This window comes from Hyaena hyaena, unplaced genomic scaffold, assembly GCF_003009895.1.
Source record: "Hyaena hyaena isolate Hyena2069 unplaced genomic scaffold, ASM300989v1 scaffold_131, whole genome shotgun sequence".
Taxonomy (NCBI): domain Eukaryota; kingdom Metazoa; phylum Chordata; class Mammalia; order Carnivora; family Hyaenidae; genus Hyaena; species Hyaena hyaena.
Window position 1 is genome coordinate 3284333 of NW_024080761.1, and position 16007 is coordinate 3300339.

Consider the following 16007-nt stretch of genomic DNA (forward strand, 5'->3'; position numbering starts at 1 on the left):
GTTTCCCTGTCACCATCTCCAGCACCAGCCCAGCTGATGTGTCTTCAGGAAGATCTCCAGGCTCAAGTGTGCACCAGTGTGCAGGATGACAACATGGGGGGCTGCGTCGTGCCTTTCTCCACTCACCAGACCACTTCTTACAGGTGAAGAACGTAAAGCTCAGCCAGGCGAGGTTGCTCTCCTGGGTAACAAGTGGCAAAGCAAGACTTATTCAAAGAACTTCCAAAATTTAGAAACTGATCGAGTAAGGATGGTTTATTTCATGATCATCACAAAAAATGGAGGGACTTTCTCTCGAAAGTAAGGCATGCTATCTGTTTGACGGCTCAGGATGGGGAAAGCAATCAATGGTTCAGACCCTGGGACCCAAGTCAAAAGCCAAAGACAGATCATGGACTATTTTGCAGTGGGGCCTCTTCTCGAAAGGGCCATTCTGAGGGGTGTGTTTCAGGGCCGTGGTGGGCAATTGTGCCGTGTTTTCTTTCCTTTTCTTTTTTTAAAAGATTGTGTGTGTGTATGTATGTATGTACGTACGTACGTACATATGTAATCTCTTTAGCCAATATGCAGCTCCAGCTCAATAATTCCAACATCAGAGTCACATGCTCTTCTGACTGAGCCAGACAGGTGGTCCAGGGCTGTGTTTTCCTAATGATGTCTCCTACCTTTAAAAAAAAATCATCTCCTTAGACAATTTGGGGGAAGCAAATTAAGAGTAATATTGTTATCACTATGAATAATAATGATAATAAATAACTTGAGCATTCATTCATTGGATGTCTGGAGAAACTGGGATAAAATATTATCTATAGGTACAGAAACTTGCAGAATAAAGGGAGGGCTTTTTTTTGCCTTCTGTTAGGTACCATTGTGCTAGACAGGATGCAAAATGCTCTATTTACATCCTATCACATTACTAATCTGTCTGCTGAAAACCCTCCAATGACTTCATTGCTTCAGGTCTCGTGATCTGGCCCTGCCCTCTTCACCAGATCTTTCTTTCCCGCCGCTGGCTCTGGCCACACGCGCTGCCTCTCAGTTCCTACCTACTTCCAGGACCTTAGCAAGTGCTATTCCTGCTGCCCAGGACACACGCATTTCCCCCCACCCTGCAGCCTGCATCTTCTCAGAGCTCTGTTGGACCATCACTTTCTCAGGGAAGACTTCTCAGGCCCCAGGACCTAAGCCGTTTCCTCTTACTAGCATTTAACACAATTGTACCGTCATAATTGTTCATGAGACAGATTGAACTAGTGTCTGTTTCCCTACTCGGTTGTGAGCCCCAGGAGGGCAGAACCAGGACTGAGTCTTTTTTTGTTGTCTGCTTTTATCCCCAGCCCTTAACCACCCCTCCTGGCATGTAGCTCAATATATTCGATAGATACCTACATCCTCCTCCACCAAGCATCTTCCTCAGTGACAGCAGCAAGGAAAGCGCCGCTTCTGTAGGGGATGGAGAGAGAGAGAGAAAGAGAGAGAGATGCAGGACAAAGAAGAAGGGTGGCTACTTCCTACCCTAACTTTCATGCCCACCCCAGGGCATTTTTCTGTTTTGAAGGAGGGAAAGGAGGAGGGCATGGAAGATAACCAGGAGCAAAGCCTCAGGATAGAGTTTCCTTGGCTGAGATGAAGCTGGCAGACTCACTTCCCCGGGGCAAAGGAAAGTCACTGGGGTTGTGCAGGGAGAGAGGGGCCCTTAGGGAGACATAGGACCCTTCTCCTGCTCATCAGTGCCACCTCATAGGCATCATGCTAAACTTTTTACAGGGTAGCAAAGTGGTTAAGACCACAGCTTAGAACTTAGTCTCGGCTCTCAGCAGTCCCTGGCAGTATGACCTGGAATAATTACTCTGCCTCTGTGGTCCTCAGTTTCCCCGTGTGTTAGATGGAGATAACACTCCTTTCTACTTTGTAAAGGGGCCACAAGAATCAGTGTGTAATAATATGTGTAAAACGCTCAGCCCAGAGCTGGCACATGGTTATTCTCTTGGTGGCTGCTACTAACATGCTTAGTTAATAACAACGAATGAATAATACTTGCCCAGACTCTGTGTACCTGTCTAGGCAGGTATATTTAAAGCAAATATTTCAATGGCCCACTTTTAGGTTTGAAAAGGCATAAAAGAATTCCTTCTGTGGTCGACTGGGGCAGAGAGAAGTCTGGGTGTTCCAACTGAAAACGAAAGGTGGAACCCACTTTGCAAATGAACGTGGCCTTTAATGACACTACAATTAAGACTGAGTCGTTCACAATAGCGTTCTTTCACATACCTGGGCACAGAGAATGTGCGCAGTCACTCCAGGAAGTACTCATCACTATTATTATTATTATTCCAATCAGACTGGGAGTTGACTGAAGCTCAAACTCCTTAGCATAGTACACGTGGGGGGGGGGTCCCCACAGAGTGGGGGTTGAGCTGGGAGTCTAGTTCCAGCTCTGCCACCAACCAGTTATGGCTTTCAGGCAAACCTCCTTACCTTGCACAGCCTCAGTTTCCTCAACTGTAAAATGGAGCTCATCATATTAGCCACTGCTTGTAGATCCAGTGGTGAACTCGGTTTGCCTCAGCAACCTGGAGCCCAAGGGACAGGGTTATGTGATGCTGGGGGGGCAGGGGGGCGGTAGGCAGTGAAAGCTTTCTTCTCTGCACCTGCCAAGAGCTGGGACAGCAGGGGAGAAGAGCAGCATGCATGCACTACTAATGACAATATATTTTGAGGGGGCGCCTGGGTGGCTCGGTCTGTTAAGTGTGATTTCGGTTCAGGTCATGAACCCATGGGTTTGTGGGTTTGAACGCCACCTCAGGCTCTCTGCTGTCAGCGTGGAGCCAACTTTGGATCCTCTGCCTCCCTCTCTCTGCCTCTCCCACCCTCTCAAAAATAGAAATAAACATTAAAAAAAGTGTATTTTTTAAATTTACAAAACATATGTATAGTTGTTATGCCCTATATGTATTAACTCATATGATTCTCACAACAATCCTATGAAGCAAGTGCTCTCATTACCTCCACTTTGTAGATGATGAAATCGAGGCATAGAGAGATGAAGTCACTTGCTCATAAAAATACCTACTCCCTGTGAAAAACCTATTATGCAACAAGCACAGTGCTTAGCACTTTGTGTGTTATTAGAAACTTGTAGCTGCTCTGAAAGTTGAGAAAACGATGGTAGAATTCAACACAAACACAATACTTAAACACAACCTAGGTGGAAGTCCATCAATATGTCATTAGCATGATGTCATGAAAGGGGTATGTATTTATGTGTGTTATTTAAAAAAAATTGTATTTAAATAACCCCTACACCCAACGTGGGGCTTGACCTCAAGACCCTGAGGTCTAGAGTCACTCGCTCTACCCACAGAGCCAGACAGGTGCCTATATGGGGTTTATTTTTTATTTTTTAATTTAAATCAATCAATCAATTAATTAATTTCTGAGAAAGAAATAGAGAGAGCGCATGAGTGAGTGAGGGGCAGAGAGAGAGGAAGAAAGAGAGAATCCCACAAGGGGCAGAGAGAGAGAGAGGGAGAGGGAGAAAGAGAATACCACACAGGCTCTGCACAGTGTGGAGCCCGGAGCCAGACAGGACCTTACCACCTGAGCTGAAGTTGGATCATTTTTTTTAACGTAAATTTGGCATGCCTGGTTCATTTTTTTAACGTTAATTTGGGGGGGGGGGCGCGTCTTTTTATTTGTATAATCCCTAGTTTAGAGAAGAGTTATAAGACTAGTACAAGGAACTCATGAATGAATGTCTTAGCCAGATTTTTCACTTGTTTACATTTCGCTCCATTTGCTTTACAGGCTCCCTCTCCCATGTATAAGCATATTATTGTTTCTGAACCACCTAAGAGCAAATTGGTGATGTTGTGCCCCTTTACCTCTGAATACTTTAGTGTTTATTTCCTAAGAGCAAGGACATTCCCTTATCTATGTGTTTTTTCAGATGACGAAACAAATGACCTTTAATCACAGAATTTTTGTTGTTTCCTTATAAACATCGATTACCATCATGAGTATGATTGTGATTTGTTACGAGAAATTTTTGTTTTTACTTGTTAATCATTTTTAAAGATTTTATTTTTATTACTATTTTTAAATATTTTTAAAAAGTTTATTTATTTATTTTGAGAGAGAGAGAGAGCAAGTGAGCAGGGGAGGCAGGGGTGGGACAGAGAGAGGGAGGTGGAGAGAGAATCCAAAGCAAGCTCTGCGCTGATGCTGTCAGCGTGGAGCCTGACGTAGGGCTTGAACTCACAAATCATGAGATCACAACCCCAGCTGAAATCAAGAGTCTGTTACTTAACCAACTGAGCCACCCAGGGCCCCCTTAAAGCTGAGCCAGCCAGGTGCCCCAGCTACGTGGTTTTTTAAACATCAAAAAACAAAATCTTGGGGAGTCTGGAGGAAGAAAGAAAAATCTTTCATAAAAATATTTCACTGGGGACTGGAGCCTTGTCTGCCCAACTGGGTAATCCAGAATCAGTGTGTTCATTTGAGGTCATTCAATGGCCCCGGTGCCAATGAAGTATTCTCTCTCTTTGGCTGAGGAAACCGAGGCTCAGAGAGACCAGGTGATTTATCAGATTCATGCAACTTTGGAGGCAGGATTCAAACCAGTGTCTGATAAAAATCCTTTTCTAGGACATGTGGGTCCGTCCTAGAGAATGAGTGCTGGAGCAGGGGGTGTGGCGTGGGAGATGTAGATGGCATGCCCTGCCAGTGAGAGGAACGCTGGACATAGTCAGGGGATCTGGGTATCAGCCCAGACCACAGTGTCACTCCACATTCATGCGGCCAAGGCCAAGGCAGACTCTCTGAACTCCCCTTCAAATCCACATTATGTGAGCCTTTCTCGTTTAGGTAAGTACACCACCCTTCACCCAGGTGCTCAGGCCAAAATTCTAGGGGCCATCCTTGATGCCATCCTTTCCTCTACCCCCTGGAGCCACCAGCATTACTTGGCTCAATCTCCACAATCTATCCAAAATTCACTTCTCTGCACCTCTTCTGCTCCCACCATGGTCATGTGTGAGCAGGGGAGGGTCAGAGAGAGAGGGAGATACAGAATCTGAAACAGGCTCCAGGCTCTGAGCTAGCTGTCAGCACAGAGCCTGACGCAGGGCTCAAACCCACGAACCGTGAGATCATGACCTGAGCCGAAGTCCGACGCTTAACCGACTGAGCCACCCAGGCACCCCCATCCTCAGTTTCTAGACGAGGTTTCTTCCCTGTCCATCTCCCCACCTGGATCTGTTTTAAACATCTGAGTCCAGATCATGGCTCAAATGGTGACATCCAATAACCCTGCCATGGCTCACTAGGTCCTACAAGACCTGGCCCCCTCCTCACTCTCTCTGGTCACACTGGTGTCCTGGCTGTCCCTACCAAAGCCATCCACAAGCTGGATCCTGACCTAGGTCTTCCCCAGGCTACATCAGTCTTGTCTCCATTTTATCTCCTTCCCAGATTGACTCACTCTGATATTCTCTCATTTGCTTATTTGTGTTCATGTTCTGATACTCTCTACTCAGCAGGTAAGCTAGGGGCTTTCCTGTCTCAATTCCTAGCCAGCCGCCTGCCACATAGCAGGTGCTCGGTCAAGGTCAGGCTGCCTGGCTGACCCACTGCGCACAAGTCCATCTCTTCTCTGGGCCTCAGTCCCGTCATCTGAGATGGTGCCCCTGACTCTCCTTGCCCTGACTCCTCATGGAGTGGCTGTGAAGTTCAAATGAGGTGGTAAACATGACCCATGAACTTTGCAAATTATAAAGTGCTGTGCCGTAGGGTGACACCATGCCATTGCTCTTTCATCCGTTCTGGCACTCACCTTCCTTTCCAAATGATAGGACTCAACACTTGCTCATTCAGACCCTCTCCTTTCCTCCCCACCCCCCCGAGTTAGGGAGTCTGCTTTGGCCAAAAATGTCTGCATGTCCCAGAAGACTCACCCCTTTGGCATCTAAACTAGGCCTCCCAGACATTTCTGATGGTACAGACATCTTTTGCCACGTGGCAGATCTTGGTTTATGGATCAGAAAATAGGCCCAACAGCCCTCCCCAAAGGCCCACCAGCTTATATATTTCTTTCCTCTAAAAGCATACCTCAGATGGGGGACAAGCCCCACGTCCTTTGAGAGATCGCATTCTTCCTACACAAACTGACTGGAACTCAATTTTGGATGTTTGTGCTAGAGGCCAAGAAGATCTTGCTGCTCCTTCACAGGAGGCTCTCCCATTTCACTTTCATGTTTCCTTAACCTCCATCCAGGTTCCTAGGTCGGACAAGATCCAATCGGTTTAGAAAGGTTTGCAGCTTCTAGAGAAGTTGTCATTTAGTAATTTGCAAAGGCCCGGTGAGAGATGAAGGGAGAAAGCTGTGGTTTTACTTAGAGATCTGGAGCCCCAGCGGCAGGAAACCTGTGTCCATTCATTCATTCAACAAACTCCTATTGAATGCCTCCTGTGGGCACTAGAAACACAGCTTGGAGCAAGATAGATGTGGTTTCTGCCCTTGTGGAGGATAGTTTATAGCCTATGTGTAACAAAGGGAAAAAAAAACAAGAAAAAGAAAGATGTAAACAAGGAAGTATGTGAAGCAATGTCAAAGAGCTCTCAGTGCTATCCCGGGAATGAAATAGGAAAGATGGAGAAAGGAGACTGTTAGGTGGGGCGATCAGTGGCGTGAGAGCAGAGAAGTCTTTCTAGAAGGTGATCTTTTGGGAGAGAACGGAAGGGTGAAAGACTGGCCATGTAGAGATCTCTGGACAAGGAATGTCCAGGAACTTGCTTTAGGCGTTTCAGAGCAAAGTGGTGAGAAGTCTGCCTAAAGTGGGGTGTGTGGGGGGGGGGAGGATAGGAAATGGGGGGGAGGCAGGCAGGAGCCAGCTCCTATAGGGCCTTGCAGGCCATCATGTTATCATCCATTTGTTCATTCATTCATTCATTCAACGCATATTTATTAAGCATCTACTGTGTGCTAAGATACCCGGAGACCCTGCCTCCATAGCGTAATGTATGGAGAGGCACACACAATAAGCAAATAAATGAATGTATGAACATAAATACCAGGTACGATAATACTAGGAAGTACTGTTTCCCTCAAGTTCAACGCCCTTTAAGGGCAGGCACAGTGGAAACCTAAGAGTGGGGCTTCTCCTTCTGCGGGTGAGGCCGGCGGGGCCAGAGAACCCAGGTAGCCAAGGACCTGACGGCCTTCCCGGTCTGCTCTCCTTTCCCCTCCCCTCAAGATGGCTGACAAAGGCCCAGCAGGGTGGGAGGAAGGGAGGACTGATCCGAGGGTCCAGAGGGGATGACTGACTGGCGGGGGCAAAGCAGCGCCCTGGTGGCATTGGGGCTGAGGTGGGGGTAGAGGGAAGATTCAACCGCTGTGTGACTCCAGTGGGGGTGCTTCCCTCTCTGGGCCCCGCATCCAGACCTGTGCGTACCAGTTTGCGGTAGCGGGGGGGGGCGGGGAAACAGGGTCCCGGGTGGAGTCCCGGAGTTGGGGGGCATGTCTGCGAGCTCCCCATCGGGGCCGGTTCGAGCGGTGGGTAATTTAACAGGCCGGGGGGTGGGGTGGGGGAGACAGGAGGCGGTGCCTGTGGAGGAGGGGCGGAGGGGAGGCTCCGGAGTGATTTCAAATTTCCCTCGTCCCCACCCCCGGCTCCCCCCGCTCTCGCCCGGGGCCTGCTCTGAGTGGCTGCGGCAGGGGCGCCCCCGGGCGGGGGCGGGGCGAGCGCCGGGCCGGGGTTACAAGGGGCCTCGGCACCGCCCCCTCCCCACCCACTCCAGCTGCCCGGTTCTGCCTGCGCTGCCTCCGCGCCGCAGCCGCCCCCCAGCCCCGCCGACCAGGCCCGCGTGGACGCTCCGAGCGCCCCCCGACGGACGCCACCGGCCCACTGGCAGGCCGGCGAGCGGGCGGCCGCCGCGCCCGGCCGGCAGCGCGGGGGTTAAGTGGCCCAAGTAAACGTAGCTCGGTGATCGGCGCCGGAGATTCGCAAGCCGAGCGCCCTGCGCGGCCGCCCGCCGGCCTCCCGCCAGCCTGTCCCGACCCGCGGTTCGACCGCGGAGCGGCGCCCGAGCCAGGCTCTCGGCAGGTGAGCGCCCCGTGGCCCGGGGGAGGCTCGCCAGTCCGGGGACTTCGGGGGCTGGGGGGGGGGAGGGACAACGGAGGGGTCCCGGGACTGGCAGAAGGGACTCTCTCCCCGGGACGTCCGGGGGAGCGGCTCCCATCCGGCTGGAGACCTGGCATGGCAGGGGAGGAGAGGACCACTGGACCACCTGGGACAAGAAGGAAAAATAGCGCGGGGTGGTGGTGATATGTCTTGCAGAGATACGGGTGGAAGGGATACTTTTGCTGTACTTCCCAGACACCGGGGAGAGGGGTTTGTCCCCAGGGAGGGAGATGGGGTGGCCTTCCTGGGGTCTACAGTGGAGGAGAGGACGTGCTTCTCCGGAATGAAGTGGACCAGAAGAGTGGTCCCTTGCTCATCGGGCGGGGGTGTCCTTACCTGGCCTCGGCTTCAGAGGTAGCCTCCTTAGGGGCGGGGGAAAGAGGAAAGAGTTCAGCCAGGAAGGTGGGCGTCGGTTCCTTAAAACTTGGACCGGTGGGTTTCGGGCGAAACCCGTTTTCCCCCTCCCAGGGATAGAAGAAAAGGAATGGATGTGGGTGCGGGCGAGCAGGTGGGCCAGGGTGTGTGCACCAGGGGGGTGGTCTACCGGGGCGAGGCACAGCGGGACAGCCGGGACGCCCTCGGGAGGGGCTGTCCTCTCCGTGCACACCTGGCCGGGGAGGAGCCGGGCTGGGGCGACGCCGCCCTGCCCCGGCCACGCTGCCTGCCCTGGGGGCTCACTTTCCATTTTCCCCCTCTTCCGGGGTGAAGCTGGTCCCACTTCCCAAACTCCACAGACTGAGGTCTCAAAACCTTTAGCACCTTCCAGAATACCCACTTCCCTGCTTGTGTGATTGTTCGAGGAGGGAGAGTGGGTGTTGAGTCCCACTTCGTTGGAGAGAAAGTGGAAACCAGGAAAGACTGCGGGGTGGACTTAGCAAGTTAGCAACAGGGAGCCGCTCTTCGGCTCGGGCTTCCCTGCTGGGTTTACTCACCTGTGGCAAAGAAGGGCAGCCTTTCTGGGCCCAACCCCAGGCCTGTGCCTCCAGCCTGCCTTTTCCCCATATTCTCTGGCCTGAGACTGGACTCTTGAGCTTCCCCATCTCCCCACTTCCCTCGCGGCTTCCCCCTGCGCTTCTATGCATCCCACCTCCTGCACTCCCCGCCCACCCCCACCCCCCTCCCAGCTGAGAGAGTGCATGCATTTAACCGAATTATGGGCAGTGTGGATTTGGACCACTTCCTGATTTCTGGATGCTGTGGTTTAGACTGGCGGAAATTTTCCCGAGGAGGGATAACCCTTCTGCCGCCCTCAGGCGGAGGGCTCAGGACACTGACCTACCCTTGCCCTCTTCCTCAACACCTGCTGTGGCTTCTTGCACCCCCACCAATAGATTCCAAGACGGATCCGATTTTTCCAGGGTTGAAATGATGCTACCTATTTTATAGGACTGGTATGCAGGAATTACTCGTAGGTAGCATGTGGGGTAAGCTGGCTGCCCTCTTTAGCAGCACACATAGGTCTTTGGCATGCGTTTAAAATTGTCCGAGCAACTCCAGTTCCCTCTGTGCCTTAGTTATTACATCTGTGAAATAGGAACAGTCTTACTAATAACCCCAGGTTGTGTAAGAACGAAACCAGTTTTATGCATGATTTAACCTTTAACCCTCTATGTTCCTTAGCTGCCTGATGGGTGTCAATAGCTCCTTCCACATTGGGCTTGGAGAAAGGGCTTGATGGGATAGCAGGTGATGAATGTTGACATCTGTAATAGTTAACCAATAGCCCCTCTTTTTAGGGTAGCCATTGATGAGAAATGGGGATGAAGGGAGGGACCTCTGCTGGCCCTACCTATCCTGCCTTCCTCCAAGGTGCTCTATTCCTTTCAGCTAGGAAAGCTTTTCCAGATCATTGTCCTCAGATTGGGAGTTGGCAGGAAGGAACGCCTTTGTTCCCTCTGTAAGGAGCCAGGGTTTTCTTTGATGGGTTGGGGGACATTTTTACCCTTCGTCCCCCAAAAGCTTGAGGCCTACCTTGGAGGCATAATTGCAGAGCTAAGTGAGACCCTTTAACTTTCCTCTTTGGGGTAAAGAGGGCCAAGACAAAGGGGTTGGGGCTGAGTGCATTGTGCTCCTTAAAGCCACAGGCATCACCCGCCCCTCCTTCAAAAGCTGGAAGGGGAGGAGAGTATCTGGGAGCTGCAGGGGGTGAAAGGGAGGAGCAAGGGAGGTGGGGTTGGGGGAAGTTGCTTGCCTTCCTTTCCTTCCTCCAGCCACGTGGGGCATGCGACCCAATGGTGCCTGTCACCCCTCATTATTGCAGCCCCAGGGACAGTTAACGATTTGGGGTTTGAGCAAGTTCTTCCGAGAAAACTTAACCTTAGGATTCCTTTGTCTCAGACCAGCTCTCACGCAGGCTGTCCTGCTCAGACACCTTTTCCAAGGTGGTGCATTTTATTTTATTTTATTTTAATGTTTTTAATTTTATTTTTGAGAGAGAGAGGGACACCGGATCCAAAACAGGCTCTGCATGGCCAACGTGGAGCCCGATGCAGGGTTGGAACCCATCAACCTTGAGATCATGACCTGAGCCCAAGTGGGACTTAGCCGACCTGCCACGCAGGCACCCTGAGCTAGTCCATTTTAAATCTCTAACTCCTGGGTCCTATATCCTGACAAATGCCCCCAGTCTCCTCCAGCACTTGACAGGTACAGGGCCTCAGCTCTGGCTCATTCTTGTGAGTTTATTTTTTAATTGTGAATTCAGGTTGTTGGATCAGAGAAGTGCGGAATTAGTCATTTCATTTGCAGACCATCCTTTTCTTTGTAAAGTGATGGGCAGATTTGTCTAACTTCTTGTGGGGGCTGATCTCATCAGATCCCTTTTGTAGCTTTTGGGACCGAGTGGTTAGGGGCACTGACCCCTCTGCCTTCACACACTTGAAAATCCATGTATAACTTGACTACACCAAAACTTAATAGCCTACTGTTGATGGGAAACCTTACTGAAAATATAAACAGTCTGTTTGCATGTTACATGTATTATATAATTTATTCTTCCAATAATACCTAACTTTAAAATTTTTTTTCAGGGTACCTAGGTGGCTCAGTTGCTTAAGTGTTAGACTCTGGCTAGGTCATGATCTGCTGTCAGCACAGAGCCTGTTTTGGCTCCTCTGTCCCCCTTGCTGTCGTCCCCCACTAGTTCTCTCTGTCTTTCAAAATAAATAAACTTTAAAAATTTAATTTTTTTCCTCGTATTGCTAGGTTATGTAGTTGGTCTGTTTTTTTCAAATTGTCGCAAATCTCCAAACTTTTTTTCAATATATTGTAAAAAATCAGTATATATGACACCTGTAGTTCAAACCCACATTGTTCAGGGTCAACTGTATTGTAAAAAAGCCTGTTATCCATTGGGTTATATATATTATTAGTCTGAGGCAAGAAAGAGGCCTGGGCATTAGAATCAAGGCTGGATTTACATACCTATTCATTCCATTTTTAAGTCACTGGCTTGAGCCTCCATTTCTCCATCCGCAAAATAGTCCCAAGAATGGTTGGCCAATTGCAGGCAATGTTTAAATCAGTTGAGTTGCTATAGCTTAAAAAGTTGAGTGAATGTTGCATGTTGTGGGGGCCCCTGGCTGGCTCAGTTGGAAGAGCATGAGGCTCAACCTCCGTTTGTGAGATTAAGGCCCATGCTGGGTATAGAGATTAAACTTTTAAAAATGTTGCACATTAGGTAGTAAATACTCATACTGACAAGTGGTTATTCTTTACTTCAGGAGGGAAACACAGTCCCACTTCGCAGTCTCTCCTCAGGTTTCTTCCAGGGAATAAGCAAAGAATAAGGACGACCTGTTTTGTGTAGGGAATTGAACTATTTCAAAAAATGTTTGATACGTGTGAACATCCCATTTACTGTCTTCAGATGCCAAGAAGAAACTAGTCATCTATAATTTCACAATGCCAAAGGGAATCCATGTTTTGCTTTTATTTGGGGGGCCCCATGTCTGTAGATAGGACCAGGAGGCCTTTCTAAGAAAGGGACCTGGATCCAAGGAGTACAGAGTGGCAAGGAAAGGTGGCACTGTGGTCACCACTGGGGCTGGCTTTGCAAGCAGATGGAGAAGAGTTTTGGGAACAGATTCTCGGGAACCTACCACCATTGGCTTCTGCCTTTTTTTTTTTTTTTTTTTTTTTTTTTTAGCTCACCTGATCAAAGTTGCCTGTCACTTCACACTTCACTCACAGATTTTCATCCTATGTGGGCCCTGCCCTAGTGCAAACCCCTGCCTACCCTTCTCTCTGTCTGTCTGCTTAAGCTTTGTGACTCCGGGATCAAACTCAAATTTTCCAGAAAATTGTCTTTTATAGTCTTGGAAGTGTGTAGAGAGTGGTAGCCATTGAAAGACTACAGCAGATTTCAAAAATGACTGAGAATTGATGGGTGGGAGAGGGAACAGTTGTCTGTGGATAAAGGTTCTTAACCAATGTATTTCCATTTGGGGACCATTTGTTGACTAGGTGTAGGATGGGAGGAGGCCCGACGTGGTTGGGGGCTCCTAAGGTTGAGGGAATACATTTCTTGGATCATCACCTCCCTAGGTTTTTTTTTCCTCCTCATTTTATAATTCTTATAAAGTCTCCTGGCCTGGTGGAATTTCCTTTGACCCTTTGTTCTTAATGTTAATGTTCTGCTTCCTGGGAGATGTCCTCAGCTTCCAACCCCTAATATTTTAACTTTTGTCTTTCATGTTTTAAAGAATTCTTGTCCCAGAAATTCTATGTATAGTGACGTTCACATCCGTCTTTTATCTCCCTGAGAAGATTTTCTGTTTAGTGCTCCTTCCAATATTTCAGAGGATTTTTTTCTGTTTTGTTTCCTTCCCTTCCCTTCCCTTCCCTTCCCTTCCCTTCCCTTCCCTTCCCTTCCCTTCCCTTTCCTTTCCTTTCCTTTCCTTTCCTTTCCTTTCCTTTCCTTTTTTCTTTCTTTTCTGAGAGTGCAAGTGGGGAAGGGCCAGACAGAGGGGGACAGAGGATCTGAAGCGGGCTCTATGCTGATAGCAGTGAACCCCATGCGGGACTTGAACTCCAGAACCGCGAGATCATGACCTGAGCCGAAGCCGACTGAACCACCCAGGTGCCCCTACTGTTTTCATTTTTAATATTTCAGTTTTGAACCTGACCTTCATGATTGAGAAGGACCAAAATTGTCTTGAGAGTTGAACTGGAGCATTTCTCTCTCTGTGGGACAATGACTAGCACTTCCCTTTGTGTCTCCCAAAATGGGAACGATGTTCTCTGCTCTTGGGTCTGTCTTCCCTGGAGCAGAGGGATCTCCTAGTGCCCTGACTGAGAGGCGCAGGCAGGGCAGCAGGGAAAGCGTACTGGAGACTTCTCAGCCTCAGTCAGGAATCCTGTGGAACCCTCTGGGTGAGGAGGAGTGTGGCCTACAGAACAGACTGACTGGGGTGGGAGCTGGTATATCAGACTATTCCTTTCCCATCCACCCTGCAGCCCCACCTTCTGAGATTAATTGGGTCTATTCTTACGCAACATTGGTTTGCTGTTGGGAGTGGACACGCTTGGGCCACAGCTGCGGCTGGAACCCAGGCTTCCAGCCCCTGGGGAAGGGGTGACACTTGCTTGGTCAGTGGGTATTCCCAGCAGCCAGCACGGTGCTGGGCCCCGGGCTCCACGAATGTGCACTCTGTGGCGTGACTAAAACATGGCTCTGCCTGAGTGTGTGGCTGCAGCACTAGAATCCAGAGGAGAGAGGAGCAGAAGGAAGCTGGCTCACCCGGGATGTAAGAAATGGAGTACTAACTAGGCTAGTTGCCTGAACAAGCAGGTGCTGTGACAGATCTTCTGGGTTGTTCTGGGTTATGGGGGTGGCAGTATGCGACACCGGATGGTAGGATTTGGAAAACTCGGAGCAAATCTGCGTAGAGGTGTGAGCAAACGCTTGTCCTGATGGACTTGTCGTCGTAAATGGGCCTTTAGTGGAAGAGCAGTGTAGGTTTTGGGGTGAACCAACCTTGTTATTGTCTCCTGTCAGCTGGCTTCATCCTATCATTCTCTCCTGAGCCAACTGGCGGCTCTGTGAGGATAGGCTGTCTGGCCTTTGTCTGCCTGTGCCTCTCAGGGCTGAGCATGGTTCCTGAAGCCCAGTGCTCCTCCTGTCTGATGCAGGTGTAAGAGTGGCCTTTCCCAGCATCCTGATTGGTCCTGTGAAGTTCTGTGGAAGCACTGTACAGAGTGATTGCTCAATATCAAGCACGATTGTCACCCTTACCTAAAGCCACACAGCTAGCAGGGAGTAGAATGTGGATGGAAATGCCATTACATTTCTTTGAGACCTTTGTCCCACCTGGCTTAGACCCACAGAACTGGCAGGATGCACAGATGTGTCGGGTTAAGATACTCTGGAGGGCCCGCTAGTGCCCACTGTTGGCCTGCAGGCCTCCCTCACCACTGAGATGGGCAGACCCTAGCCCATACCAGGTAACTGTAGCTAGTTTTTTTTAAAGTGGTTTATGTGGGTGGGGTATAGGCTTTTTAAAAAAGTGTTTGTTTATTTTTGACAGCATGGATGTGCGGGAGGGCAGGGAGGGAGACAGGATCCAAAGCTAGCTCTGAGCTGAGAGCAGAGAGCTGAACACAGGGCCTGAACTCAGGAACCCTGAGATGATGACCTAAGCTGAGGTCAGCTGCTCAACCGACTGAGCCACCCAGGCACCCCAAGGTATAGGCTTTAAAAATTTTAAATATTTTTATTTATTTCTGAGAGAGAGACACATACACACACAGCATGAGCAAGGGAGGGTCAGAGAGAGAGGGAGATACAGAATCTGAAGCAGGCTTCAGGCTCTGAGCTGTCAGCACAGGACCTGACACGGGGCTTGAACTCAAGAACCATGAGATCATGACCTGAGCTGAAGTCAGACACCTAACCAACTGAGCCACCCAGACACCCCTTGAATGTCCATTTTCTTTAAAAAATTTTTTTAATGTTTATTTAGTTTTGAGAGAGACACACTGTGAGCAGGGGAGGGTCAGAGAGAAAGGGAGACACAGAATCTGAAGCAGGCTCCAGGCTCTGAGCTGTCAGCAAAGAACCCAACACAGGGCTCAAACCCATGAACCGTGAGATCATGACCTGAGCTGAAGTTGGCTGCTTAACCGACTGAGCCACCCAGGCGCCCCTGAATGTCCATTTTCAAAGGAAAAAATTTTCAAATTTTGAAAATGTACATTTTCAAAAAAAAGTATCTGACTATTACAGTAACATGGGCATGTGGTAGTTCACTCACAAGCTACCATCCCAAGAGACCGGGATTTTTATAGTTAGAGAAAAAAGTGCTGGAGGAACATGGCTTAATGCATTTGCTAACATAATACCTGCGATTGTGTTGTTGTGCAGGCTTTCACTTGACACTCCTGTCGCATAGTCGTTCCCTCATTCGTTGCCTCTCATTTGCATCCCCCAGTATGGCTGCCTGGGATTTAGCCAGTCATTTGCTTGAAGTTGCTGCTATGGTAAACGAAACAGCAATGACCATGCTTGTACATAGGTCTTGGTAAGAGCTTTGGACTGGGTTGATTTGTAGCAGAAGAGTCCTGTGCAACAGGAAATGGAACATTTGGCATTTTAGGTATTGCCATTTTGCCATCTTAAAGGCTAACTGTCCCCATAGCCTCCATAAACAGTTGAGATTTAAGGCATTGGCTGTGGCAACGGGAGCAGACGACTGTGGGGGAGAGCCAAGGTGGTGGCTTTTCAGAATATTGGTCTTTCTTCCCCTATCCTTAGGGGAGAGAGGGCAGTGGGGCCTGGCTTTGCTAAGGGTCACCTGGCCATAGGGGTGAGCATAGCAGCTCCCAGAA

General features: G+C 49.4%; 1 protein-coding gene and 1 long non-coding RNA gene across 3 annotated transcripts in view; one reads left to right on the forward strand and one right to left on the reverse strand.

The window, feature by feature from the left end:
* Window positions 1-1382: 1382 nt before the first annotated feature.
* On the reverse strand, window positions 1383-8669 carry LOC120235413. 2 transcript variants are annotated; one of them, XR_005529403.1, is made up of 4 exons: window positions 8517-8669; window positions 6109-6278; window positions 2479-2573; window positions 1383-1443 (listed from the first exon to the last, which is right to left on the reverse strand). It is a non-coding gene; the product is annotated as an uncharacterized LOC120235413 (long non-coding RNA). The 2 variants fall into 2 exon arrangements; XR_005529404.1 differs by lacking the exon at window positions 8517-8669 and adding an exon at window positions 7072-7154.
* DNMT3B (DNA methyltransferase 3 beta) overlaps window positions 7807-16007 on the forward strand; it is a 39644-nt gene continuing 31443 nt past the window's right edge. The window contains exon 1 of the mRNA XM_039237724.1: window positions 7807-8102. The gene's annotated coding sequence lies outside the window, so the exon portion shown is untranslated. The remainder of the gene's footprint in view (window positions 8103-16007) is intronic.